General features: G+C 42.6%; 1 long non-coding RNA gene across 2 annotated transcripts; it reads left to right on the top strand.

Annotated features, from left to right (window-relative positions):
- The first annotated feature begins 1,367 nt into the window (after positions 1-1,367).
- On the top strand, positions 1,368-27,187 carry LOC117196132 (uncharacterized). 2 transcript variants are annotated; one of them, XR_007475790.1, is made up of 4 exons: positions 1,368-1,632; positions 21,203-21,617; positions 22,092-22,250; positions 26,018-27,187. It is a non-coding gene; the product is annotated as an uncharacterized LOC117196132 (long non-coding RNA). The 2 variants fall into 2 exon arrangements; XR_004476207.2 differs by lacking the exons at positions 21,203-21,617; positions 22,092-22,250; positions 26,018-27,187 and adding exons at positions 8,250-8,311; positions 8,398-9,780.
- Positions 27,188-27,951: the final 764 nt, after the last annotated feature.

The following is a 27,951-nucleotide window of genomic DNA, read 5'->3' as shown; positions in this document are numbered from 1 at the left end:
CAGGCTGAAAAATGCAGCAGTTCCACCAACTCTGGAGGCCTTGCCCCTTGGCTTTGTTTCTGCCCCTGAAACATACTGCAGCCACAGAGCAAATCCAATGTTCTTTTTTTTTTATTGGAGTATAGTTGATTTACAGTGTTGTTAGTTTCAGGTATACAGCAAAGTGAATCAGTTATACATATGCATATATCCACTCTTTTTCAGATTCTTTTCCCATATAGGTTATCAAAGAATATTGAGTAGAGGTCCCCGTACTATACAGTAGGTCCTTATTAGTTATCTATTTTATATATAGTAGTGTGTATATGTCAATCCCAATCTCCCAATTTATCCCCCCGCCCTTATCCCCTGGTAACCATAAGATTGTTTTCTACATCTGTGACTCTATTTCTGTTTTGCAGATAAGTTCATTTGTACCCTTTTTATTAGCAAATCCAGTGGTCTTGTCTCAGGTCACCCTCAGATGGACATAAATCACTTGGCCGCAGTGACTTTGACCCTTTTTCCTCTTAGATCTCAGTTCCTCCTGGACTATAGAGGTTCAAGGTACAAACAAAAAAGACTGAATTTTATTCTGCCAGGTTCGATGGCAGCCACATCATAACCTCACTTAACACCAGCCTTCCCGGTTATCAGATAAGACTAGTATGTGCATTTATCGCCTGAAATTTTGTAGAGTACTTTGTTTATTGCAGAAGGCTCCTAGAGGGCTACAGCCTGTCGTGCTGCTCTTATTGGCTATAGAGTAGTAACAGCAATCATTGGAATCCCCATTCATTTGCATTCCTTCTCTTAATAAACATCTATTGAGCGCCCACTGCATGCAGGGCCCTCTGCTGGATACCCACGGGGTACAGAGACACAATCTCTGTCCTTCCAGAACATACCATTTCCTACTGAAAGCAAGCCAGGCAGAGTACAGGAGGGGAGGAAACTAAGGTCCTGGGTGGTGTGTCCTATTGGTTCCACAAAACTTGACACTGTGAATAACCACACAAGGCTGATTCTGAGGCAGGTCCCTCTTTAGCCATGTGAGAGGCAAGGCCCTGGCAAGCCCCCAGTCACCCCTCATTGGGCTTTAATGCATGCAGGTCGTTTGGTGTCTGCCAAAGGCCGACAGAGTTAATTTCAGGTCTGTGGGCACTTTGGGGCTTTAAGTGCAGTCATTTAAAATTCATGAGAGGCCAAGGAGAAATAGCTGGCTCTCCAGCCTTACTGGGCGGCCTTACTGATCCCTTACTGGTGAGGGATCAGAGGAGCCACGCCCTAGTGGGGCTGGGGAGAGCGATGACTCACCCTGAGCCATTAGGCAGGGCAGGAAACAGCTGATTCTAGGCGGGGCCTGCGTCCCCCGGTGGACAGGTTGCATTAGGATCTTGGCAGGAGTTTAAGTGCAGCTCTCCATCTTTCCTGGGTTCTTCCTGGGAATTTGGGGAAAGAGAGTTGAGCGTTAGGATGTGCTAAGCTAGACAAACAGGAAGGAAATGTGGGGTTTTGCCAGCCATCACCTTAGAGTAGGTGACAGCAAATCTGAACTGCGGAGCCTCTCAGGGAGATAAGTGGAACCCAGAGAAGCACAGGACAGACAAGTAACCCTTTCCACCCCTTTGGCTTTGGAGCTCAGAGCACCTGGTAAGAACCCCCAAAGTTGTGGTTTTCCAGGAACTGCCAGCAGCCTGGAGAGACCCTCTTGTGTGAGTTCCATGGAACCTTGGCTTGGCCATGGTGACCTCAGCTTACTTCCATTCTCTGCATCTCGAAAATCCTAATTTGTATAATGAGGTTCATAACGTAAGCCACCTGTTGGGTTGTGTGTGAGGGTTAATGAATCAGAACGTATGAGACACCTAGAACAAGGTACAGCTCAGAGTAAGGGATTAATCAATGTTTGGCTCTTTTGAGGGGATCAAGAGGAAGGAAGGCATGGGTCAACACTGGCAATTGGTAGGGATGTTGATTGTTAAATTATGGCTGGAAGTAACCTTATGTTCTTCCTAGTGTTAATAAGCCACAGTAACACATCTTGCTGCAGGAAGTGACCCTGCACCTGGTAAACCCAACCTGGATACAGTTCTCTCCTTGTTCTAAACCCGAGGCTGTACTTCCTTCATTGTCTAGAGCAACGCATCTCAAACTTGAATGGTGCATAACTCACCTGGCAGTCTTTGTAAACTGCAGATTATGACTCAGTAGATTTGGGGGTAACTGAGACTCTGCATTTCTAACAAGCCCCTGGGTGATGCCACTGCTGCTGCTTCACAGACTTTGAGTCCCCAGGGTCTAGCTAGCACAGTCCAACAGAACTTCCTGTGATGGTGGAAATCTTCTGTATCTGCACTGTTCAGTACGGTAGCCGTGAGCCATAATCATATTGTCCTGTGGGGCACTTGAAATGTGATACTGGAAACTGAAGTTTTAAATTTAACTGAAGTGTAAGTAACCACAAGTGGTTAGTGATTGCAGTTTGGATCAGCACAGCTCTAGACCCTTGTGTCCAGGAGGTCAAGGTCATGAGTTGGATCCTTGTTAGAGTCACAGACAAGACTGTGTTCAGGACCACATATTACGTATTGGATGACAGCGGGAACTGAGCAAAAGAGCAAAATAGCTCTACCCAGACTGTCTGTTACTGAACCAAACCGGGGTCCATTCACCTGCTGCCTGGCAAAGCCAATCTACTGACACTGGGTTGTGGTGAAGGAAAGTGCAGCGTTTATTGCAGGGCGCCAAGCAAGGAGAATGGGCAGCTAATGCTTAAAAGACCCGAAATCCCCAATGGCTTTCAGGGAAGGGTTTTTTGGCTTTTGGTTTTTTTTGGTTGCGTTGGGTCTTTGTTGCTGTGCACAGGCTTTCTCTAGTTGCAGCAAGCGGGGGCTACTCTTTGTTGTGGTGCGTGGGCTTCTCATTGTGGTGGTTTCTCTTGTTGTGGAGCACGGGCTCTAGGCGCGCAAGCTTCAGTAGTCGTGGCTTGTGGGCTCAGTAGTTGTGGCTCGCAGGCTCTAGAGCACAGGCTCAGTAGTTGTGGTGTGCGGGCTTAGTTGCACTGCAGCATGGGGGTTTTCCCAGACCAGGGATTGAACCCATGTACCCTGCATTGGCAGATGGATTCTTAACAATTGCGCCACCAGTGAAGTCCCTGGGGAAGGGTTTTTAAAGGCAGCATTTGGGGTGAGGGTTGCAGCTTGTTGACTTTCTTCTGATTGGCTGGTGGTGAGGCAACAGGGCAATGTTTCAGGAATCTTAACCATCAACCTTCTGGTTCCAACAAGTCTGGGGTCTGTGTGCTTGTTGTCAGCATGTAGTCAGCATCCTCCACATGGGTGGGAGTCTTAGTTTCTGAAGAACAACTCAAAGAGATGCATAAGACTGATATATATATCTCTTGAGGAGGAACTCTGTTTTAGGTATCATTACTTTTTTTGCTCACCTGCTTTTCCTTTGTTTCTGCAATCCCTCACTTCCCTAATTAGTAACTGCTTGAGTCTGTTCTTCGGAACTCAGGGAAGGCCTAGGAGACTAAAGCCTTTTTCTACAAACAAGAAATGGGGGACACAGAGGGGCTTTTGTACCCGGGAGGGCCCCCACAGTGTCCTGCTCGATTTCACACCTACACACCCAGAAAATACAGTCAAAATATATGCTCTGGCGTCTGTAATTGTTGGTAAAAATAACCTTCCTATTTGCAGACAAACTTCCTAGCAGAGTTGTCTGATCAACTCCCTTCCTTCACCTCTGGACCTGGGGCTAGAACCACTGTTTATCATCTTTGTGTTGGTAAAGAAAAAATAAAAAGAAGGTACTTAATTAACATTGAATCAGCGATAACCTCAGCTCCATAATTTTAAATCCTTAGTTGTATTTCCTGCATGTCTTCAGTGGGTGCCCTTGATATCCACACACATAATAGAAATAGACATTCTCTGAACTTAAAAAATGGAAAGTTGAATGAAATTAAATAGGTGAAAAGATCTTTCTCTGAATATATTGATAAATAATAAGGTAAGAACTTGGAATGTTTAGCGAAGAGGAATTTTCTTCTGGTTAAAAATTACATCCAAGTCTTTAGCTTTCTTCCAGGGTGTTCCAAATAATCTTTGATTTCTGCCAGCACTTTCTTGGATGTGGTTCACTTGTCAAACATCCTGGATAAATAGTGATGGGACTTTCACCCATATCGGTGACAGAAACTGACTCTGATCCAGAGCACGGAGCTGGATCCTGAATAGATGCTTTTGAAAGGAAAGGCAGCTCTGCGTTTCAAAGCATCTTTATGAGAAATGTGCCCCTGCTCTTACCTGCCTGGGATGTGACATGTAAGAGATCGATTTCAATTGTCTCCGAGTTACAGTACTGATTTTAGAAATGACATGGCATTTTTTTGACACTTTGCATTTTTAGCATGTGACTATTTGGAACTATAGGCAACACTTTATACATAGGTCAAAGTAAAGAGCTATTGTATTAGCTATAGTTATATGTTATCTATAACCACAATTATGAGAAATCCCTACTGCAAAAAAGAATACAAAATTGAATTTAATAACAACTAGGCCTTTAATGCTTACCTTTAAAAATCTTTTTTACTGAAGTATAGTTGATTTACAATATTGTGTTAATTTCTGCTGTACAGCAAAGTGACTCAGTTAGACACATGTAGACATTCTTTTTTATATTATTTTCCATTATGGTTTATCATCTTTTATTTTATGATACTAGAAAGTACTTTCTATACCTGCATTGCTTTTATTAAACATGTTATAGGAATGAGATATATTGAGAGACTATCCAATATATGCCCTCATACGATGCTACCAAGATATGTGTGTTGAATGAGAATGATTCTTTTTTTTAAATAAATTTATTTTATTTATTTATTTTTGGCTGTGTTGGGTCTTCACTGTGGTCCGTGGGCTTCTCATTGCGGTGGCTTCTCTTGTTGCAGAGCATGGGGTATAGGCACATGGGCTTCAGTAGTTGTGGCATGTGGGTTCTGGAAGGCAGGCTCAGTAGTTGTGGCGCACGGGCCCAGTTGCTCCATGGCGTGTGGGATCTTCCCGGACCAGGGATTGAACCCATGTCCCCTGCATTGGCAGGCAGATTCTTAACCAATGCACCACCAGGGAAGCCCCGATTTGATTCTTATTCAAGAACAAAACTGAGTTTCCTGCTGTAGTGAATAGTGAAATGGGGACCTTTACAATCAACATCACATAGAAATTACAGTGGGATTAAACATTAAAATGCCTTAGAAACGGACTATAAAATATAGGAAGCTTGAACATTTTGTTTATTATGACAGAGCATCTACTAGATTAACTCTCAGATGAGGAAGAATTCTAGTGGTCCAAGGAATAAAGGTGCATTTTTCTCTTTTCTTTTCTCTTTTTATTGCCTCCCCTGTCCTTAATTTCCCTTTCTAGCTATCTCTGTTCTTCAGCTGTTAGAAAGGTTTTCTTTATTTCTTTGTCTATCCAATATTTTCTTCCACTGGAAAGATGTCTCCCCTTAACTGGCCGTCAGATGTACCCACGCAAGATGTGACAGAGAGCTATAAACAACACACCCAGGATCCCTTCCCACAGGCAATTTAGACTGTATCTGGGGAGACAACCCTGCATGTACGAAGCGATGAGCAGAAGTAAATATGTGATTGAAAACCACTCACATAGCAAAGCTGGATTGTTTGACCACAAAAAGGAGAAGGGAAAAAAATCTCCGTGAGGATTCGTGATGTAAGGCTAAGGGCTGGGAAGTAACTGCAGGAAACAAGGCCGATATACTGAGCGTCTGGGAGAGGCTAAGCCTCTAAGACTAAAAGTTTATTTGGCAATAATAGCTCATTTAGGCAGAAGCAGTCTGGGCACAAGGCCACAAATGTGAGCGCTCCTGAAAAAAAGTCCTTGACAAAGCTTGTATTGTACACTGTCGGGTATGGACAGGCTAGTTCTCGCTCTTCAGTGATACCTGGACCTACCAATGATAACCTGGACATCTGCTTAGAAGAATTAGAGAAGTACTTATAGGGATCACAAACTCAGGAGTAATGCAGGGACCTGGGATCTGGTGCCTGGACCAGAATCAGGCAGAGCTGGGTCATCAGGATCTCATCCAAGCTCTTCTGTGTCATTTGAAGATGCAAGTTCCTTTTGTTTCATTAATTGCCGTTCAGGGAAAGTGCTGGGTAATGTTTGGCCGGGTCTAAGTAAGGATACTTCTTTGACCATCAGCCTTGGGGAAAAGGTTGGACTAAACCTATGGTGATTTTGCATAGTACTTTTGGAGTTGTATCTTGGCATTGTGAGGTGCATTCTCGATAAAGTGTGTTCTCAAAAGCATGTTGCTGAGGGTAAGAGAAGAAGACAGAAAATAAAAGCCCATGAACAGTCAAGGTCTTAGGAAATGCTACAGGAACTGACGAATAAGAAACAAGAAAAAAAAAAAAAAAAAGAAACAAGAGTTTGGTCTTGACAAATAATGAAACCGTAGAGAATAAACGAGAGAAAAATATTGAATGCTATGATCACTTAAGAATTTTTTTAAAAATTCACGGCTATAAGTTAATGAGATCAAATCGAAAATGACCCATGTTGAAATCTACAATAGCAGAGATAAGAAGATACAAAAACATCTTCTTCAATTCTTCAAGTCTGAGAACTAAGGGGCACCAGTGAGATTGTGTCTGCATGGCAACACAAACAGATTTGAAAGGTTAAAAATTCACACAAACAATTATTTTCTTCACTCATGCAGATGCCTAGATTGCTGCCTTTCCCACTGCGTTGGTGAATAGGCCTTTGTCTCAAGGGTCCTTGAGACTCAGCCTTTGTTGAGAATCCCTGGGGAATGGGGAGGAACAAGTCGGGGCAGTTTAGAAGACAATCCTTTCTTTTTTATGGAACAGATTTTTATTTTTTTATTTTTGCGGTACGCGGGCCTCTCACTGTTGTGGCCTCTTCCGTTGTGGAGCACAGTCGCAGGCTCAGCGGCCATGGCCCACGGGCCCAGCCGCTCCGCGGCATGTGGGATCTTCCCAGACCGGGGCACGAACCTGTGTCCCCTGCATCGGCAGGTGGACTCTCAACCACTGCACCACCAGGGCAGCCCTGTATTTTTTTAATGTTATTTTTTTAAGGTTTCTAATCAGTTGACTTTATTTTTTTCATTAAAATTTTTTTTTAATTTATTTATTATTTATTATTTATTTTTGGCCGTGCTGGGTCTTCATTGCTGCGTGCAGGCTTTCTCTAGTTGGGGCTACTCTTCATTGCGGTGGCTTCTCTTGCTGTGGAGCACGGGCTCTAGGCATGCGGGCTTCAGTAGTTAAGGCACGCGGGCTCAGTAGTTGTGGCTCGCGGGCTCTAGAGTGCAGGCTCAGTAGTCGTGGTGCATAGGCTTAGTTGTTCCGTGGGATCTTCCCGGACCAGGGCTTGAACCTGTGTCCCCTGCATTGGCAGACGGATTCTTAACCACTGCACCATCAGGGAATTCCCATTAAAAATTTAAAAAAATTTTTACATTGGAGTATAGTTGATTTACAATGTTGTGTTAATTTCAAGTGTACAGCAAAGTGATTCAATTATACATATACATGTATCTGTTCTTTTTCAGATTCTTTTCCCATATAGGTTATTACAGGGTATCGAGTAGAGTTCCCTGTACTACAGTAGGTCCTTGTTGGTTATCTGTTTTATATATAGTAGTGTGTGTATGTTAGAAGACAGGACAATTCTTAATGCAACTCAGTATTTTTTGTTAGAGTCCCAGGATATGTCCCACATTATGGAGCCCTACCCAAGCACACTTTTCAGAAAGGATCCCTGGCTCTGTGTGACCCCCACAGCTGAGAGCTCTCTATGTACTGCCCACCCTTCCCATATTGGGGCTATTTGTTACTCTGCATTCCCCTGGCACAAGGCCATGAGTGGTCAACGTGATTCTCTAGCCGGGTGAATATATTTGAAATGTGATTAAACAGAAAAAAAAAAAAAAAGAAATGAAAAGGCATCAGAACTTGGATTTAATTGTTGATTAATGAGAGAAAACAATGATACTGGACTGATCAGGAGAATATGATCCCCAACTCACACTATCTAAAGCTAAGAGAAAGTTATTCCAGGGTACAAGTGTCTCATGGAGCCCGAGGAAAGAAACGATGCTGGGTCTCAGGGAGGAAGGGATCCAGGCTCTCAGGTCCTGGCAGCATCCTGCTCCTGCTTGGTGAACATCTACCCCTTCCTTCCTTAACTCAGCCAGCCGGGTCCTGGATCCTACCTTAATCACGACCTCAGGAGCACAGAGGTCCCCTGCGGAAGTGAGCCTACTCTGTACCTTGCCCCAAAGACTTGAGGTACATAAAGTGTACTACATCCTAATCTCTGCTGCCTTACCTCTCACCAGGAATCCCAGGAAGCTGCAAGGCTTCTGACCACACCCCAAAGGCATCTCAGGGCATTCGCTTCCTCTGCCAGCTGGGACCCTAGTCACCCTTCAGGGACCAGCTGAAATCTGTAAAATCTTGCCCAACTGTTCTACCCCAAACTAGCCTTTCATTCCTTTGTCTACACTGAGAAGTATGTTACTAATCTTTTAAATTTCTCTCCACGGTCAGCCTTGGCCCCTAGTAGTGGCTTAATAAGTATGTACCACGTTGAACCAAACCAACACATCTGATCCGGCAGGTCCGTTCTTCCCAAGGTGGACCGCCAGCCCTCCTGGACACCTCACATGAATCATCATGACACTGACAGGTCTGGGGGTTGCCAGAAAGAGCTTGTGCCCAAGTCAAACAAGGAGATAGCTTTGACACATGAAAATCCATCTTTGTAGGTAGAAAAAGACGTAAAGTAATGACTCAGAGGAACACTGAAAAGACAAAGTCGTGTTACATCTTCTTTTCAACGTTCCCATTGTCCCTGTGTTAAATATCTAAGCACCAAGTTTTGCCCTTGAAATGCTGTACTGGCTCCCAGCTTGGTGGCTTTTTTTTTATTGAAGTCTAGTTGATTTACAATGTTGTGTGAATTACTACTGTACAGCAAAGTGACTCAGTTTTTGACTTTTTAAAATGTTCTCTTCCACGATGGTTTATCACAGGATATTGAATATAGTTCCCCATGCTATCCAGTAGGACCTTGTTGTTTATCCATCCTATAGATAAAGTTTTCACCCCTATGTTCATAGCAGCACTGTTCACAATATCCAGCTTAGTGACTTTAAGGCGCCGTTTGATCCCAACTTGATCAAGAGCCACCTCCCTCTTTGTCCAACTTCAAAGAGTAAGTAGGATGTAGGAAAAAGCATCTTTTTTTTTTTTTCAAAATTTCTTCCTTTGAAATTTGTTTTCCTGTGACATCTGAGGGTTTCTAGTAAGAAACAGTAAGTCAAGTAAGACAATCACAGAATCGAAAGCTTAACCCCCATTAAGTAACAGTACAGGTTCACATGTATTCCTTGTGTTGTGCTGTATTTTTGTAAGTAAAAACAAAGAGACAATCAGCTCCAGTCTTTGCCTTCAGAATCCCCTCTCTTGGGGCTTCCCTGGTGGCTCAGTGGTTGGGAGTCCGCCTGCCAATGCAGAGGACACGGATTCGAGCCCTGGTCCGGGAGGATCCCACATGCCGCGGAGCAGCTAAGCCCGTGTGCCACAACTACTGAGCCCACGTACCACAACTTCTGAGCCCGCGAGCCACAACTACTGAAGCCCGCACACCTAGAGCCCATGCTCCGCAACAAGAGAAGCCCCCGCAATGAGAGGCCCGTGCACCGCAATGACGGGTGGCCCCCGCTCCCCACAACTAGAGAAAGTCCACATGCAGCAACAAAGACCCAATGCAGCCAAAAATAAATAAATTAAAAAAAAAAAAAGAAAGAATCCCCTCTCATCATCTGCGCTTATCCGAACAGCTAGTGCTGTGTCTGTCCTCTTTCTTCTGGCCCACTTCCCATACACTCCCACCCAGACACCAGCCTCCAGCAGGTCAGCCAGTGCCCCGTAAGCTTAAAAGATTCATGAAAAAAGACAGCCGTGTACTCTCTCCCCTTGTCGGGTTGGGGGGCACTTTCCCTGGCAAGGACTCCCCAGGGTCATGTTACCATCCACTTTAGCTATGATCGCCATTGTTCAGCCATGGTTCCCCTACCAAAAGCCATGGTGCAAAAGGACTCGCTTTCCCATTTGGGTGCACACCAGGGCCTGGGTCTGTCAGTTCTCAGGGCTCCCTGGCACCGAATGCTTCACCTAGGGAGGCGGTGCCTCTCTGGTGGGAAGCAAAAGCCACCACTTGGCTCCTGACGACCGACGCCCAGAGCATCCTGGTTTGTCTCGGTGTCTAACAACTCGAGTTAAATTGCGTTTTATCCCTGAGACAACACTTTCAATATCATGGCGCTTTGCAGATAGTAAGTAAGCACAATATAAACAAAACTGCAGCAAAGGGACATTTATGTTTTCATTTGGTGGAGTGGGTTTTTTTGGGTTTTGGGTTTTGTTTTGTTACTTTGGTTTAACCATAGTCCTCCAGTATTTAGAAAAGAACAAAACGGAGCAGTTTCCTGATCCAACTGATAAAAACCTCTGGGCCTGGGCTCTCTTCCATTGTCCATGGGATTGAGTTTTAGAGCCAAAACACTAGGTTTGAGTAGAAAAGAATGCGTTGAAAAAAGGCAAAGCAAGGTTCTATTTTTAAAAAATGAAACCTGAAATGGGACTTGAAAGAGGTTCCATGTGTAAAGTTGTCTAGGAAAAGTTTATTGAATTTTTATTCTTCATTTTAGTTTTGTTTTGGGCAAGAAGCAGTCCAGAATTCTCTTCAGAATACGAATTTTGATACCATTAATAGCTGGACTCTGCATTCTCTTTCTCCACCAACAAGCAGTCTTGTTTTCTGGATGGTTATAGCTTATTTGTATAGAGAACATGTTTTGTAGAGACCTTTGCTTACCAAGCAGAGCTCGAGTACTCACACTGTGTTTCTGGAATCCTCTTTTCAAAAAATTTTTATTATCTATCTACCTATGGTCCCACCACACAGCTTGCGGGATCATAGTTCCCTGGGATCCCAGGAATTGAACCTGGGCACCTGGCAGTGAGAGCGCGGAGTCCTAACCACTGGACCACCAGGGAAGTCCCTTTAATTTTTATTTTCGATTGGAGTATAGTTAATTGACAATGTTGTGTTAGTTTCAGTTGTACACCGAAGTGATTCAATTATACTTAGACATGTATCTATTCTTTTTCGAATTCTTTTCATGTCTGTCATTACAGAAGATTGAGTAGAGTTCCCTGTGCTACAGTAGGACCTCGTTGGTTATCTGGAATCCTCTTGTCTTCCTTTTAAGGCCTGCCTACTTCAAATTTCTTTTATACTGACTTTTTATTTCATGAGAAATACATGTTCATCAAGGAAAAAAATCAGAAAGTACAGGCAAGAAAAATCAAAATCACCTGTAAACCCACTCTTTAGGTAGGAGGATGTGGTAGGTATATCCTTCATATTTATAAACAGAGTAAGTTTTATTTGTTTGTTCTCATTTTTAAAAATTTTATTGAAGTATAATTGCTTTACAATGTCGTGTTAACTTCTGCTGTACAGCAAAGTGATTCAGTTATACATATACATACAGTCTTTTTTAATATATTCTTTTCCATTATGGTATATCACGGGATATTGAATATAGTTCCCTGTGCTATACAGTAGGACCTTGTTGTTTATCCATTCTCTCTATATAATAGTTTGCATCTGCTTATCCCAAACTCCCAATCCATCCCTCCCCCACCCTCCCTCCCCCTTGGCAGCCACAGTCTGTTCTCTGTGTCTCTGAGTCTGTTTCTGTTTCACAGATATATTCATTTGTGTCGTATTTTAGGTTCCGCATATAAGTGATATCATATGGTATTTGTCTTTCTCTTTCTGATTTACTTCAGTTAGTATGATAATCTCTAGTTGTATCCATGTTGCTGCAAATGGCATTATTTCATTCTTTTTTATGGCTGAGTAGTATTCCATTGTATATATGTACCACATCTTCTTTATCTGTCATCTACTGATGGACATTTAAGTTGTTTCCATGTCTTGGCTATTGTGAATAGTGCTGCTTATGAACATAGGGGTGCATGTATCGTTTCAAATTATAGTTTTGTCTGGGTGTATGCCCAGGAGTGGGATTGCTGGATCATATGGTAGTTCTATTTTTAGTTTGTTTTTTTTTTGCGGTATGCGGGCCTCTCACTGCTGTGGCCTCTCCCGCTGCGGAGCCCAGGCTCTGGACGTGCAGGCTCAGCGGCCATGGCTCATGGGCCCAGCTGCTCCGCGGCATGTGGGATCTTCCCGGACCGGGGCACGAACCTGTGTCCCCTGCATCGGCAGGTGGACTCTCAACCACTGCGCCACCAGGGAAGCCCTAGCTTTTCATTTTTGCCAAAACTTAAAAACTTTTAAAATAAAATCTCTAAAGATAAACAGAAGTAGAAAGAACAGTATAATTAACTCCCAAATATCCATCCCTCAGGTTTAAGAGTTATCAATGATGTCTCATCTATCACCATCTACTCCAACAAGCATTTTAAAGCAAATCCCAGACATCACATCATTTAGACAGATGATAGGTAGGTAGGTAGGTAGATAGATACATAGGTAGATAGATAAATAGGTAGATATCTTAAAAACAGGTATATTAGTCTGCTCAGGCTGCCGCAACAGAATACCACAGACTGGGTGGCTTAAACAGAAACTCATTTTCTTACCGTCCTGGAGGCTGGAAGTCTAAGATCAAGATGCCGACAGGTTGGTTTCTGGTGGGACCTCTCTCCCTGGCTGGCAGACGACCTCCTTCTCACTGTGTCTTCACATGGCCTTTCCTCTGTGCATTTCTGGTGTCTCTTCCTCTTCTTATAAGGACACCAGTCCTACTGAACTAGGACCCCATCCTTATGACTTCATTTGATCGTAATTACCTCCTTAAATGCCCTATCTTCTCATGGAAGTTAAGGCTTCAAGGCAGGGATTTGGGGGGAACACAGTTCAGTCCAAAATACAACGATTTTTTAAATGTAAACACAATACCATTATCACACCTAAAAATAGTAACAATAGAGGTACCAATACTATGTATAAAATAAATAAGCTACACGGAAATATAGCCAATATCTTATAATAATTATAAATGGAATATAACCTTTAAATATTGTGAATCACTACGGTGTACACCTGAAAAAGTTATATAATATTGTACATCAACTATACCTCAATTTTTTTAAAAAAGAAAGAAAAATAGTAACAGTAATCTCTTAATATCAAACATTTAGTCAAAGTTCAACTTGTCCCAATTGTCTTAGAAATATATTTTAAAATAGCCTCAAAGTTGTATCTCATTGATAGCCTATGGGAATATCTTGTTTTTACCTTTAAAAATCCATCAAGAAGTGTGCATTTACTGAACATTTACTATGTACTCGGCATTGTTCTAAGCACAGCGAGGAGCTAAATGCCCATGTCGGGAAATGGTTAGCAATGAGGTCAAGGAGGTTGGATGGGGCCAGATTACAGAAGATATTAAAATTCATAGCAGTGGTTAAGAATCCGCCTGCCAATGCAGGGGACACGGGTTCGAGCCCTGCTCGGGGAAGATCCCACATGCCGCGGAGAAACTAAGCCCGTGCGCCACAACTACTGAGCCCGCATGCCACAACTACTGAAGCCCATGTGCCTAGAGCCCATGTTCCGCAACAAGAGAAGGCCACGCACCGCAACAAAGAGTAGCCCCTGCTCACCGCAACTAGATAGAGCCCATGCGCAGCAACAAAGACCCAGCGCAGCCAAAAATAAATACATAAATACATTTATTTAAAAAAATCATAGCAGAGGAGTTCCAACTTGATTTGCTTGGAAATGGAGAGCCTTTGAAGATTTCTGAATTACGAGATAGCAAAATGAACTTCAACTTCTCCAGTGAAGGACCACTGGACAGTGGCAATTTCCTTCACTTCACATAATGCCTGACTCCTAGGATAGTTGAGAGATCAAGTAAAATAGTGAGCATTCTACACAGACCTCAGCTGTGATGATGAAAGTATAAAGATTCTATTTAGTTTACAGAAACTTGCCTTTAATCGTCAACTGATTACAATACACATATTCTGCAAAGCAAGGGATATATATATATAAAGCTCTATTTCAACACTCAGTAAGAAGTTTGGTTTTTTAAATAAATTTATTTATTTTATTTATTTGTTTAGGCTGCGTTGGGTCTTTGTTGCTGTGTGCGGGCTTTCTCTAGTTGCAGTGAGCAGGGGCTACTCTTCGTCGTGGTACGTGGGCTTCTCATTGTGGTGGCTTCTCTTGTTGTGGAGCACGGGCAGGCTTCAGTAGTTGTGGTGCGCGGGCTCAGTAGTTGTGGCGCACGGGCTTTGTTGCTCCGTGGCATGTGGGATCTTCCCAGACCAGTGATCGAACCCGTGTCCCCTGCATTGGCAGGCAGATTCTAATCCACTGCGCCACCAGGGAAGTCCCTCGGTAAGAAGTTTTAATTAAAGGTGTTAAAATTGTAAAATAGCCATATACATAATATCAATAAGAGCATCCCTGATGGCCAGGAGAGATAGAGTGAAAGAAATTAACTTTGAAGACTTAGACATTAGACCTTTTCTAAATATACCTTTAGGTTTTTTAATTGTAGTCTTAACTGATACTATTGATATAAGAGCTAAGTATAGAGACAAATATTGTATAAAGGAAATTTAACTCATTATTTTTAACTAAAGGGATTATAAAATAAACCTAAGACCTCATTAGAGGCCAAGTTTTTGCAAAGATAGACAAATTAAGCTCTGGTTGGCAGGGATGCATGTGATACAATTTTGAAACACTTGTAATCTATGAGTCAGTACCTCTGGAATGTTGGAGAAGAAAGAATGGCAGTAATCAACCCAAGAGGACACAAAGGTATGTGCTCTGTGAGCTGTTCCAAGTCTATTTTAGCAAGTGCACATGTCTGCAAAATGAAAGATACTCTCCAAGTGGTCAAATGGCATCTGAATCATATAGGTTTGTTTTTTTAAGTCTTTTAAAATCATTTCAAATCTAACCAGACTCTAAAAATCTTCAGTAAAACAAACAATTTTCAAATTTTAGAAAGGGGTTTAAGGGAAAAGATATATTGGGATTACAGTTTATAATTTATAAATATTGCCATTATCTGTTTTTAGTATGATTAAATCACTATATTCCATAAGAACACATGTCTCTGATCACTAAAAAAGCAGAAAACAGCCCACAAACTGTTTCCTAAAACTTCACTGACGTATAGTTGATTTACAATGTTGTATTTAATTTCTGCTGTACAGCAAAGTGACTCAGTTATACATATATATATATTATTTTTCATATTCTTTTCCATCATGGTTTATCACAGGGTATTGAATATAGTTCTCTGTGCTAGACAGTAGAACCTTGTTGTTTATCCATCCTATATATAATAGTTTGCATCTGCTAATCCCAAACTCCCACCCCTCTCCCCTACCCTCCCTCCCCGTTGGCAGCTACAAGTCTCTTCTCTATGTTGGTGTCTCTTTTTGTTTCGTAGATATGTTCATTTGTGTCGTATTTTAGATTCCACATATAAGTGGTATCATATGGCATTTGTCTTTCTCTTTCTGATTTACTTCACTTAGTGTGATGATCTCTAGTTGCATCCATGTTGCTGCAAATAGCATTATTTTGTTCTTTTTTATGGATGAGTAGTATTCCACTGTATATATGTACCATATCTTCTTTATCCATTCATCTGTCCATGGACATTTAGGTTGTTTCCATGTCTTGGCTATTGTAAATAGTGCTGCTATGAACATAGGGGCACATGTATCTTTTCAAATTATAGTGTTGTCTGGATATATGCCCAGGAGTGGGATTGCTGGATCATCTGGCAACTGTATTTTTATTTTTTTGAGGAACCTCCACACTGTTTTCCATGGCTGCACCAATTTACATTCCCACCAACAGTGTAGGAGGGTTTCCTTTTTCTCCACACCCTCTCCAGCATTTATTATTTGTAGAATTTTTAATGATGGCTATTCTGACTGGCATGAGGTGGTACTTCACTGTGGTTTTGATTTGCATGTCTCTAATAATTAGTGATGTCAAGCATTTTTTCATCGTGCACAAACTGTTTTTGAAGTTAGTAGAAGACTGTTTTGTTTGGTGACTCACCAGAAGAATTCTTAAGACTCAGTGGCAAGTTACACTCATGGCTAAAATGTATTACAGCAAAGCATACACAGCAAAAGCAGCAGGGAACAGATGTGCATCCGTGTGTCCAGAGAGGTTCAGCACAGGCTTCTGATGTCTCTCCCTGAAGATCACACAGGACCACTTTCTCTCTGGCAGAGCTGTTTGGGATTATGTGGAATGTCCCTGTCCCTTTATAGGGGGCAGGTCACATAAGTATATTCTGCTACACAACCAGCCGTGACAACCAAAATCAAGACTCATCAACACAGGTGCACATCATCACTCTTGAGATCTGTGCAAAGCAACCTGACCAGCCAGTATAGCATGATCCATTATCTCTAAGCATATATAAGAAAATTATCAATGGCTAACATAAAGAAGATTCCAGGGGTCGCATTCCTAGGTGTTGGTCAAAGGTCAATCATGGCTCCTTTGGAGACATGTAAGGAGTAAGCATACAGACCTGCTGTGAGAACTCTTCTGTCAGTGGTATTTTGGAATGAACCAAAGGGAGCAAGCCTGCTGAGAACATGGCTTGTCAGCTCTATCACTCGGCCTTCCCAAAGTTTCTCCCCCAGCAAGACTGTCCTCCGCTTCCTCTCCTGTCCTCATTCCTAAGTCCCACATCTGCTTAAATTCCCAAGACATTGGTTGATGACCCAGGGACCCGTGCCCAGATGGAAGCCATCATTTGTGCACTCAGGTCCAGCAACCTAATCTGTGGGATCTGCTGAAAACATGGAAATACTGGGCCCCTTGTTCAAAAATCCTTAAAAATTTCAAGACAGTGACAGCAAAGCATTAGACCAAGAGGCCTTTCCAAGCACAGAGCCCTGGGGAACTATACTGGTTATATACCCATGAAGCATGTCCTGAGTGCAATGATAATGTTCTGGAGGTTGGCCTCTCCCAAGAGACCACGTTACTGATCAAAAGGTGACTTGGTGAGCCTAGAGTCAGATAGGAAGTTGGGTGTTGCAGAGAAGCTGTGCGTGTCCCACTAACTTAGGGTGGTGGGATTTTCTGGTGTATGCTAGACAGCTAAGGGGTGGTGGAGAGGAGTGTTGTTGTGAAGTCAGATCACTCGTAGTTTGCTCCCCCCAAGCAGTGTGACCTTGGAAAGTCACGTAGCCTCCCAGCCTCCATTTCCACCTCAATAAAACAGACCTGATAATGGCACTGAGTTTATGGGGCAATTGTGAATGTTGAAAGAGATAATGTACAGGAAGCCACTTCGTAGACTAAAGCACTCTGCAAGCGTTATTAGCCTTGTCTCTGGAGGTATCTCCACATAGATAACGAATATTCATGTATGATTTCCTCTTCCCTGGACAGCACTGGAGTCAGGCAGGTAAATACTTCTCTTTTCCAACTTTTTTTCCCAGACAATAATGCTTCTGTCATTACGGCATTACAACACAGCCTCGTGTTCTGTTTCCCCAAGTCACAAATAAAGTTACAGTTATAGTGGCTATTTCAGGGGAGACTGATACATCCGTATCATCCAGGTGGAGTAACTTCTATCGATGGCTAATGTTATGCACTTTACGTTTTGTTCGAATTAACTTCAAATTCAAAGAATGTCACTGTCAAAACTTGTCCCTAAATTGTGGGTTTGTCACACTCTATAATTCCTGCTGTTACCTATGTACAGAATACATTTTGCTCTTGTTGAACCTGTAGCTTCTTAATTACTGCTCTGTGCCCATAAAGATCTTGATAAATATTTGCTAAGTCAATGAATTAGTGAAGGAATAAATGCAAGGAAGAGAATATCATCATCTGGAGATACCAAAGGATTAAATGCTGAAACTTGTTTCTGAAACAAACACAATTTCTTTGACGTCTGAAATACTAGTTCTCCTGCTAGCTCCCTAAACACTCCGAGTGCAAGGAAACACACTCTCGGCAGGTGCAGTATTGATCCCAGGAAAGAGGCGGTGGCAGCGTGAGCAGCTGCCTGGACTCATGTGAGATAGAATGGAATGAGATGAGCCTCCGATCAGCTTTCCCTGGATGGGAAAAGAGCTCCAGCCTTGGGGTTCTGAGTCTGTTTCAGTGTGGTCGAAGGGGTCCTCCAGGGACCAGATCTGGCGTTCAAATCCCTCCAGGAAGGGCCTGTCTGGATGTCTGTGGTCCTTTCACTTCCTGATTTCCCTCCTTATGCTGCATCTCCCCTTTCTTTTTCCTCCCACTGTATAACAAACACACAATCAGGGCCACTGCTGATATATCCAAGGTCAGATTCAAACCATGAGTCATGAGGACTGACCCCGTTCCCACGGAACACTGAACAGTTGAACTGGTCCTCTTAGAAGTATTGTACTGCATCCTTGGCTCTGAAAGACTAGGCTAGCTTTTGGAGGTGTCTTAGAGGAAAGAAAAAAATGGTTTTCAACTCCCAACCTCTATTTCCTATATATGTTTGGGCCAGGAGTGTCCTAAAGGCTCAATAAGTGTGTATTGACAGGCTGAAGCGTTCCCCCTGTCTAGGCTAGGCAACTCACAGCAATGGAAGCTCACAGTTGAGAATGTGGCTGTGATCTCAGTTAGTACCTGATTCCATGTCTTGGGGCAAGAAAAATCAGGATGGTTTGGGGACATCATGTTTTGCCAAAAAACAAGAATACCTGTAAGGAGGCCAGAAACAGAGCTGAAGTAAGTCACTTGTCCTGAAGGCTGGGAGACTTCCCAAGAAATGCCAATGGAAGTAAATTTCCTGCTCTAAAAATGAAAGTGTTCAATTTTTAATGTAATGAAAGAGACATGTGACTGATTCAGAGCGTTCAGCCTTTGGATAACTAAGAAACCCCAAATTAAGATGACACAAAGCCCTTAAATGAGAATTGAGAACCGTCTGCAAAACGTTTGCACAAAGCTAAAATTTTCATTGCTTGTGCCCCCAAGGTCCCTAGAAAACAGAGGGAAAATCATTTAAGCTTGGTTATGGTGACACTGACAGCGCCCGTGGGCTGATTTTGGAGATGACCTTCGGCCCCAGAGAGTTCAGCATGCTCGAGTTATGGCACTGGTTTAATTAAATAGGGTAAGAAGTCAAAATGGATGATTTGGGAGGAGCTAACGTTCCCCAGGAGTGGTTTTGGAGAATTGAATTTTCAGCAGTTAGAATGAGATTTTCCTTCTTGTCGCTAAGGAATGGCTTTTCTTCACTATACAAAGATGAAACTCCCTTCTGAGAAGAAAAGGAAAGTATAGTAACAGATGTAAAGATGGAAAAATCATCATGGACTCTGGTTTTAAAAAAGACATATATTTTCTAGCTCTGTCACAATTAAATCTGGTCCCACAGCAATGGCAGCTTATTTATTTACTTAATCACAACTGTCGGGTCCTAATATTATTCTCTACTAATAGGAGAAAGGAATCCTGGAGGGTACCAGATTCTGTGTCTTGGGACAAGAGAAATCAGGACGGTTTTGGAACATCATGTTTTGCCAAAAAACAAGGATGCCCTTAAGGAGGCCAGAAACAGAGCTCAAGGGCAAAGCAATTTGCTTTAAAGAGTCTCCCACTGTGAAAAGGGCCTCTGGAACAATACACTTGATCGTTAATGCAGTTAGGCCAAGTTGATTCCAGGAAAGACCAGAGTTCAGGATACTCGCAAAGAAACAGCAACATAAATTATACAAAAGGTAATTGTAGTACACTTTCCAAGGATTAGGTAGTTGCATTTTATGGCTTGGCAAACAAGAAGAATGGCGATTCTGTATTCAGAAGTACCTCCTTCCGCCAGATAAATAAAGCCATTTCTTAGGCAGTTCTAAGGGACACTGCACCCTGACTGGTGGTGGCCGCAGGGCAGAAGTGACCTGTTTCTCCTCTAGGTCAGCTTTACTGGTGGAAACGCTGCTAAACTTGGGGCAGCTTGGAGACGGATGCTGGAGAAAGGAATGAGGAATGTGGGTCTGGGGCTAGAGGAGAGTGAAAGGTCAGACCACCAGGTAATGCTGCAGGCAGAGTTGTGTCCCTCTCAAATCCACAGGTGAAGCCCTAACCCCCAGGACCTCACAGTGTGACTGTATTTGGAGATGGGGTCTTTAAAGAAGTTATTCAGTTGAAATGAGGCCAGAAAAGTGGGCTCAAATCCAATCTGACTGGTGTCCTTATAAGAAGAGGAAATTTGGACACACAGAGGGACCCCAGGCACAGAGGAAAAGCCTTGTGAAGACACGTTGAGAAGGTGGCTGTCTGCAAGCCAAGGAGAGGGGCCCCAAAAGAAACCAACCTGCTGACACTTTGATCTTGGACTTTGGGCCTCCAGAACTGTGAGAAATAAATGTCCAAGTCACCCAGCCTGTGATACCTTGTTATAGCAGCCCTAGTAATCTAATACAGGTAGGATAGGCTATCAGAGGGCCTCCAAGACCACAATTAAAAATGAATATGTAGGGCTTCCCTGGTGGCGCAGTGGTTGAGAGTCCGCCTGCCGATGCAGGGGACACAGGTTCGTGCCCCGGTCCGGGAAGATCCCAGATGCCGCGGAGCAGCTGGGCCTGTGAACCATGGCCGCTGAGCCTGCACGTCCGGAGCCCGTGCTCCACAATTGGAGAGGCCACGACAGTGAGAGGCCCAAGTACCGAAAAAAAAAAGATGAATATGTATCTAAAATTAAAAAGGAATGAGGAGAAGTGTCACGATCACCAAAAACAAGGAAAGTCTAAGAACTCGTCACAGTCAATAGGAGCCCAAGGAAATATGACGAACAACTGTCATGTGGTGTTCTGGATGGGATCCTGGAACAATAAAAGGGTATTAGGTAAAAACTAAGGAAACCTGAATAAAGCATGAATTTTAGTTAATAATAATGTATTGATATTGGTTTGTTAATCATAACAGATATGCCATATTAATGTAAGTTGTTAGTGATGGGGAAAATGGGTCTGGGGTGTATGAAAACTCTTTGTACTAGTTTTGCAATTCTTTTGCAAATCTAAAATTTTAAAGTTTATTTTTTAAAGGTAATGGGAAGCTGGGGCTTCCCTGGTGGCACAGTGCTTGAGAATCCACCTGCCAACGCGGGTTCAATCCCTGGTCCAGGAAGATCCCACATGCCGCGGAGCAGCTGAGCCCGTGTGCCACAACTACTGAGCCTGTGCTCTAGAGCCCATGAGCCACAACTACCGAGCCCCCAAGCCACAACTACTGAAGCCCGCGTGCTCTAGGTCCTGCGTGCTGCAACTACTGAGCCTGCGTGCTGCAACTACTGGAGGCCATGTGCCTGGAGCCCGTGCTCCACAACAAGAAAAGTCACTGCAGTGAGGGGCCCGCACACAGCAACGAAGAGTAGCCCCCGCTCACCACAACTAGAGAAAGCCCGCACACAGCAACAAAGACCCGACGCAGCCAAAAATAAATAAATAAATAAAAATAAAGGTAATGGGAAGCATTTATATAAAATTCTAAGAAACTATAGTGACAGAAAGTCCACCAATGTTTGCCTAGAGGAGCAGGTAGGGAGAGGCACCCAACTACAGAGGGGCAGTGGGTGTGTTTTGGGGGACTATTGTGATGGTGGTTACACAATTACCAAAATTCGTCAAATACCTTAAAATACATGAATTTGACTGCATGTAAGTAATACCTTCATAAAAGAAGATGTTGAAAGTCTCTTAAGTTGCTGTGTAAGAGTCTGTGGAACATTATTTCAGCAGCAGGATGGGGAATGGCTTGGTGTGAGATCAGCAAGGAGGCTATCACAGGAACCCAGGCAAGCACAGGCCAGAATCGGAACAAAGCTGGGGGTTGAAATGGGTGACTTCTAACTGCACCAGAGAAGGGGGATGGTGATTGAAATAGCTCTCATTCACTCAGTGTGAACACCCATTGTCTCTTTTAACCCCCACTCAGTCCCTGAGAAGAAGAGGATATTATCCCTGCTTCACAGAGAAGAATTGACTCCGAGAAGTTAGGAAAGTCCTAGGAGCCTGGAGAGATGTCCCAGACGGGACAGCTGTCAGATATCAGGACCCTTCTTTTCCTGTTAGAATTCATTCCACTGATTTTCAGGTATTAGGATCTTTCTTGGTCATAATGCTTGTTTATATTATAGAACGAGTTAGTTACATAAAATATGACAGGATTAGCTATCAGGCAGTCTTCCATGTTAAAGTTTACAGACCATAAGTCTCAGAGATGAACAGCAAATTGTTCATCAATCTCCTGACCTAGACTATACACCTCACATCCACAGGAAGGGAAAAGAAACCCAAAACATGCCCCAGTCGGACATTCATAATGGCTTATTTTTAAAAGCGCCTGATACCTGAAAGCCATGGATTTCATGCTTTCCTCTATCTCCCATGGTGTCCAGCCCTGGGCATCATTCTTACCTGAAGTACAATTATTTCTTGGGTGGTTGAACTTGACTAGAGTATTTGATTTGGAAAACCATGAAGGCATTTCTCAAATTGGAGCAGACTTACAGTCACCACAGAAGTTATTTTTTTATAGATGCCTCTGTAAGAGTGAAACATCTCACGGGAAATGGGACTCATTCCCGTTCACATGTATCTGCACACACATGATGGAGGGGATGGCTTCTTATATGAATGTGGAATGGCTCCAACATTTACTACATGCCTATTTGTGCAAGTGTTTGTTTTAAAGCCTGCCCTGCTCACTAGAGGGGAGAGTGTCTCTTATTTAACGTGGTTCCTGGCACGTTTAGAAATCAATAACCAGCGGTTGACAGAATGTGCTTGGTGCTACATAATGAGGTCGGCATTTTGTGTGTGATTTCATTGAACCCTCTCAAGAGCCCAAAGGGTATGAATCATTCTCATTAGACAGATGAGTAAACTAGAGGGTTGCAGTGACTTATTTAAGGTCCTGCAGCAAGTAATTAGCTTCATCCAATAGGAGTTTGAAACCAGGGCTACACAGCCCTGTAAGCCTGAACTCTCTCCATTGATTAAGAGCAGGGAACCTCCCAGGAACCACATAAGGGCCTGGAGACACTACTAAACCCTCTATTCTTCCTACCCTTCCCTCTCTACCCCGCCTAAAAAAAGACCCACATACATACTGTTTTCAACCACCCACTGGATGATAATTGTAATTTCACGTTTAGATTTTCTTTGTTGTTGTTTTTTAAATTAATTTTTATGGGAGTATAATTGATTTACAATGTTGTGTTAGTTTCTGCTGTACAGCAAAGTGAATCAGGTATACATATATCCACTCCTTTTTAGATTCTTTTCCCATACAGGTCATTACAGAGCATTGAGTAGGGTTCCCTGTGCTAGGTTCTTATTAGTTGCCTATTTTATTTAGAGTAGTGTATATATGTCAATCCCAGTGTCCCAATTTATCTCTCCCCTACTCCACATTTAGATTTTCTTTAACCCACGAGTTATAAACCAGCAGGCGACAAACTGAATCTGGTCCAGCAGCACGTCTTGTTTAGCATGGTGATTTTTAAAAACTTGAGCTTGAAGTTTTACACAGCTTCCACCAGACCCTGTGGTCTTGGACTAGGCTGTTTTGCTCACTTGTTTTACATGTTACAGGCAGCCCCGTAGAGTCTAAATTAAAACTGAATCCCGGTTAAAGTGAAAACACCCCTTGGGGAGGCTAATACTTCAAACTGTTATTAGTTTGTACCTTATTGTGACTAGGCTTAAAATCCTCTACTGGGGACTTCCCTGGTGGTCCAGTGGTTAAGAATCCGTGCTCCCAATGCAGGGGGCCCAGGTTCGATCCCTGGTTGGGGAACTAGATCCCGCATGCTGCAACTAAGACCCAGTGCAGCCAAATATATATATATATATACACACACATATATATACATACATATACATATATATATATATATATATATATGTTAAATAAATAAATAAAACCCTCTACTGAGGAGAGGTTTTGAAGGGGAAGGAGAGGAGAGGGTGGGAGCTTGGGAAATCTGTGTCCTTCCATACTTTTCCCGTAATTTTTTCTGTCTCCCTCCATGTCTGAAAGCTCTCCTTTGTTTATCTGCCTAACTCTCAAGCACAATCCCTAGCCAATAGTTTCCCAATAGGTAGCATTCATTTCTCTGAAAAATTAACCATGATAACTAGACAATAAGGCAATAATATTCTGTAATAGTCTGTGACTCAGATATGCCCAATGCCTCAACCTGGTAAGAGTTCACTTCCTTTATGCTGAAATGGGAATAGTCTGAGCTTCCATCCTGTACCATCAGTGGAAGTCCAGGATTCTTATTATTAATAATAATTAACTTTTATTGAGGACTTATTATGTGCCGGGTACTTTGATCTTAGTTTAAACAAGAACACACAGACACACATATACATCTGCATGAATACTCAGTAATTTTCAAGGACAGAAAAGAGCAAAAGCACGTTTAAGAAAGAAACTGAAAATGGATAAAGGCGACCTCCTTTTAAATGCGGCCGGGAAAGCCCTGAAGGGGGCGCACTCACTCATCGCAGCTTATGGACCCCACCTTCAGTGCAGCTGCCCACCACCTGCAGCAAATGAAAAACCACCCCAGGCCTCCCCAATTTCCACTTCTGCCTATATGACCAAGCCCCTCTCCTGTGTTCTCCCGCCGTGTCTATGGTTCGCCATTACTTTTCTTGTCCCAAATTACAATTCTCTGCTATTCATGAGTAAACTCATTTTGGTGGTTATTTTACCAGCATGGTTCTTTTGGTCAACATTAAATTATCCTAAAGAGGGACTTCCCTGGTGGCACAGTGGTTAAGAATCCACCTGCCAATGCAGGGGACACGGGTTCGAGCCCTGGTCCGGGAAGATCCCACATGCCGTGGAGCAACTAAGCCCATGTGCCGCAACTACTGAGCCCACACGCCTAGCGCCCGTGCTCCGATACAAGAGAAGCCACCGCAATGAGAAGCCTGCACACTGCAACGAAGAGTAGCCCCCGCTCGCTGCAACTAGAGAAAGCCCACGCACAGCAACAAAGACCCAACGCAGCCAAAAATAAATAAATAAATAAATATTATTCTAAAGAAATCATATTTCTTTATAGAAAAGAATGGAAGGACTCAGATTTGCAGGGATGTAATGCCCACATTGAAGACAAATGTTGGAAATATCAATATTACTCAGAACAGTATAGCTCCTCATTTCCTTGGATCTTTTTATTACAAAATAGAATCTTTCTTTACCAAAAAGTCCATTAACATGTTTGTCCAAGAACAGGGGAACAAGGGAACAGTCTGCCCTCAGAGTTAAGTTCAAGCCTCCTCCTCTGGCGATGTGAAACGGAATCTTTGAAATTACAAGTATCTCGCAGTTTTAAAGATCCCAGGGACCCAGATAATCAGGGTAAAGTTATCTGAGCTCACCTCCTTCCAGTTGGTCTAGAATCAAGAGAGCTTGAGAGGAGCATAAGCTCCATTTACCCTGACCCAGCAAGTCGTCAAGGTCCCAACTATTTCATTTTTCATAGTCTTAACAGGAAATTACTTTAAATATCAAAAATTCTGAGATGTAATTGAAAATTTCAGTTGTGGTAGCAGTGAAACTATAACCTTACTATAAAATTATAATTTTTAAAGTGTGGTATTGTATTTAGGGAAAAGTGTACTGATATCTGCAATTTATTTGGAAGTACACCAAAAAGAAGACGGATCAATGGATGGATGGATGGAGTAATGGACAGCTGGACGGGTACATAATAAAGTACAGCAAAGTGTTTGTAAATGTAGCATCTTGATCGTAGCTATGCAGGTGTTCACTATACAATTCTGTTGACTTTGCTGTAAGTTTAAATTTTTATTTTTATATTTTAAAACTTGCTGTAGGGCTTCTCTGGTGGTGCAGTGGTTAAGAATCTGCCTGCCAATGCAGGGGACATGGGTTTGAGCCCTGGACCAGGAAGATCCCACGTGCCGCGGAGCAACTAAGCCCGTGCGCCACAACTACTGAGCCTGTGCTCTAGAGCCCGCAAGCCACAACTACTGAGCCCATGTGCCACAACTACTGAAGCCTGTGCACCTAGAGCCTGGGATCCACAACAAGATAAGCCACCACAATGAGAAGCCTGTGCACCGCAACGAATAGTAGCCCCCGCTCGCCGCAACTAGAGAAAGCTTGCGCGCAGAAACGAATACCCAATGCGGCCCAAAATAAATAATAAAATAAAATAAATAAATTTATATAAAAAAAACTTGCTGTAAATTTAAAAATTAAAGGCAAAGGAATACACAAATAGATCAATAGAATCCTTAATCATAGACAGCCCAGAAACGTACCCAGGAGTATATGGGAACTCAGCGTATGACTAGCAATATAAAGTAGTGGGGAATGATTAACTATTTAATAAATGGTGCTGTGAAAAGCAGTTGTCCATAAAAAAATGGATCCCCACCTCAATTATCCCCATGGTCTAGTCTTTTGCACTGAACTGCTCCAGGCCTATTTTTTTTTCTCTGTGGTAACTCCAGGGCCTGGTGTCTACTAGGTGGTGAGTAAATATTTGTTGAATGAAGACCTCAGTCCTGGGAGATACGCTGTGGATCGGAGGATTTCCGTGATCCGTGCTGTTGCCGAGGTTTGGAGCCAGGGAGCTGAGTCCCGAGTCCACCCTCTTTTCTGTTCCTCATCAGCTGAGCTAATGCAACCGTCACACTGACTTCTGACGGCAAAGAAACAAACTCAATGATGAGTGATGAGTAATGCGAGATTATCCTGACTTCATTCAGTGGCTGACAGAGCTCCCTTGAAGATTTGCAGGAACAGAATTTGTGGCTGTTTGTTCTTCCTAAGGTTATTACAAGTGGGACAGGGAAGTAGGAGTTGAGGGGGGTCAAGGAGGAAATAATAATGTAGAAATAAATGATGGACCCCAAATTACAGATTATATGCACATAAAGTATGCATTACAGATACGTGTGTAATAGAGAAAGCCCGCGCGCAGCAACGAAGACCCAATGCAGCCAAAAATAAATAAATAAATTTATTTAAAAAATAACTCTTCCCTTTAATACATAAATCTATATAACCTTTAGGATAAATCAAAGAAGATGAAGAGTTGCCAGTAAAAAAAAAAAGCTTAATGCCAGAGATTCCTCCTACCTAAAATCTTTGTTTTTACTGTTGATTTGAATGAAACGACACATTTTCCTTCTAGTGGTTTCCTCATTCATCTGTAGTAAAGTAGCTCTTTATCCTCATGAGCATGAGAACTACCAGCTGCAAATGGGCTGAGTACAAATCACCTTTAGAAACTTCAAACAATCACGTCCATTTAAATGTTGTTGAATAAAAGGTTTGAAACCTAAGAGGTTCCTCCAGCCAACAAGCTATTCTAATACTATTTTACTGCGACTTTATAATTACCACCCGTACAGGATATATTTACCATCCCGGATCTTGAAAAAGACCATAACCCTTATAAAGATTGTATTTATACAGCTTTGTACTTTAACTTGATTACTTTGCGTATTTGTACAGGTGAAACCCAAAGGTAGGACACTCCTGCAAAAGGTTTAACCGGAATAGACATGCTACAGCACGATTAGGATTAGGGTAAGAGATACGTCATCTTCTTGACTTAAAGATTCTCTTCGTTTAGTCCTGTCTGTAACTAAGATGCCTACGATAAAATACCAGACTCTATTCTTGATCATTATCATACTTCAGGGCCTCCAAAATTAGAGAGAAGTTTTCATTACCTTTCCAAATAGGCTTTGTCCTGACTTCTAGTCTTGTGGAGTGACAGTAATGAACAGAATCG

This window comes from Orcinus orca, chromosome 2 (genome assembly GCF_937001465.1).
Source record: "Orcinus orca chromosome 2, mOrcOrc1.1, whole genome shotgun sequence".
Lineage (NCBI taxonomy): Eukaryota > Metazoa > Chordata > Mammalia > Artiodactyla > Delphinidae > Orcinus > Orcinus orca.
Note: the sequence above shows the minus strand (reverse complement) of the source record. Positions and strands in the feature narration are given on the sequence as shown.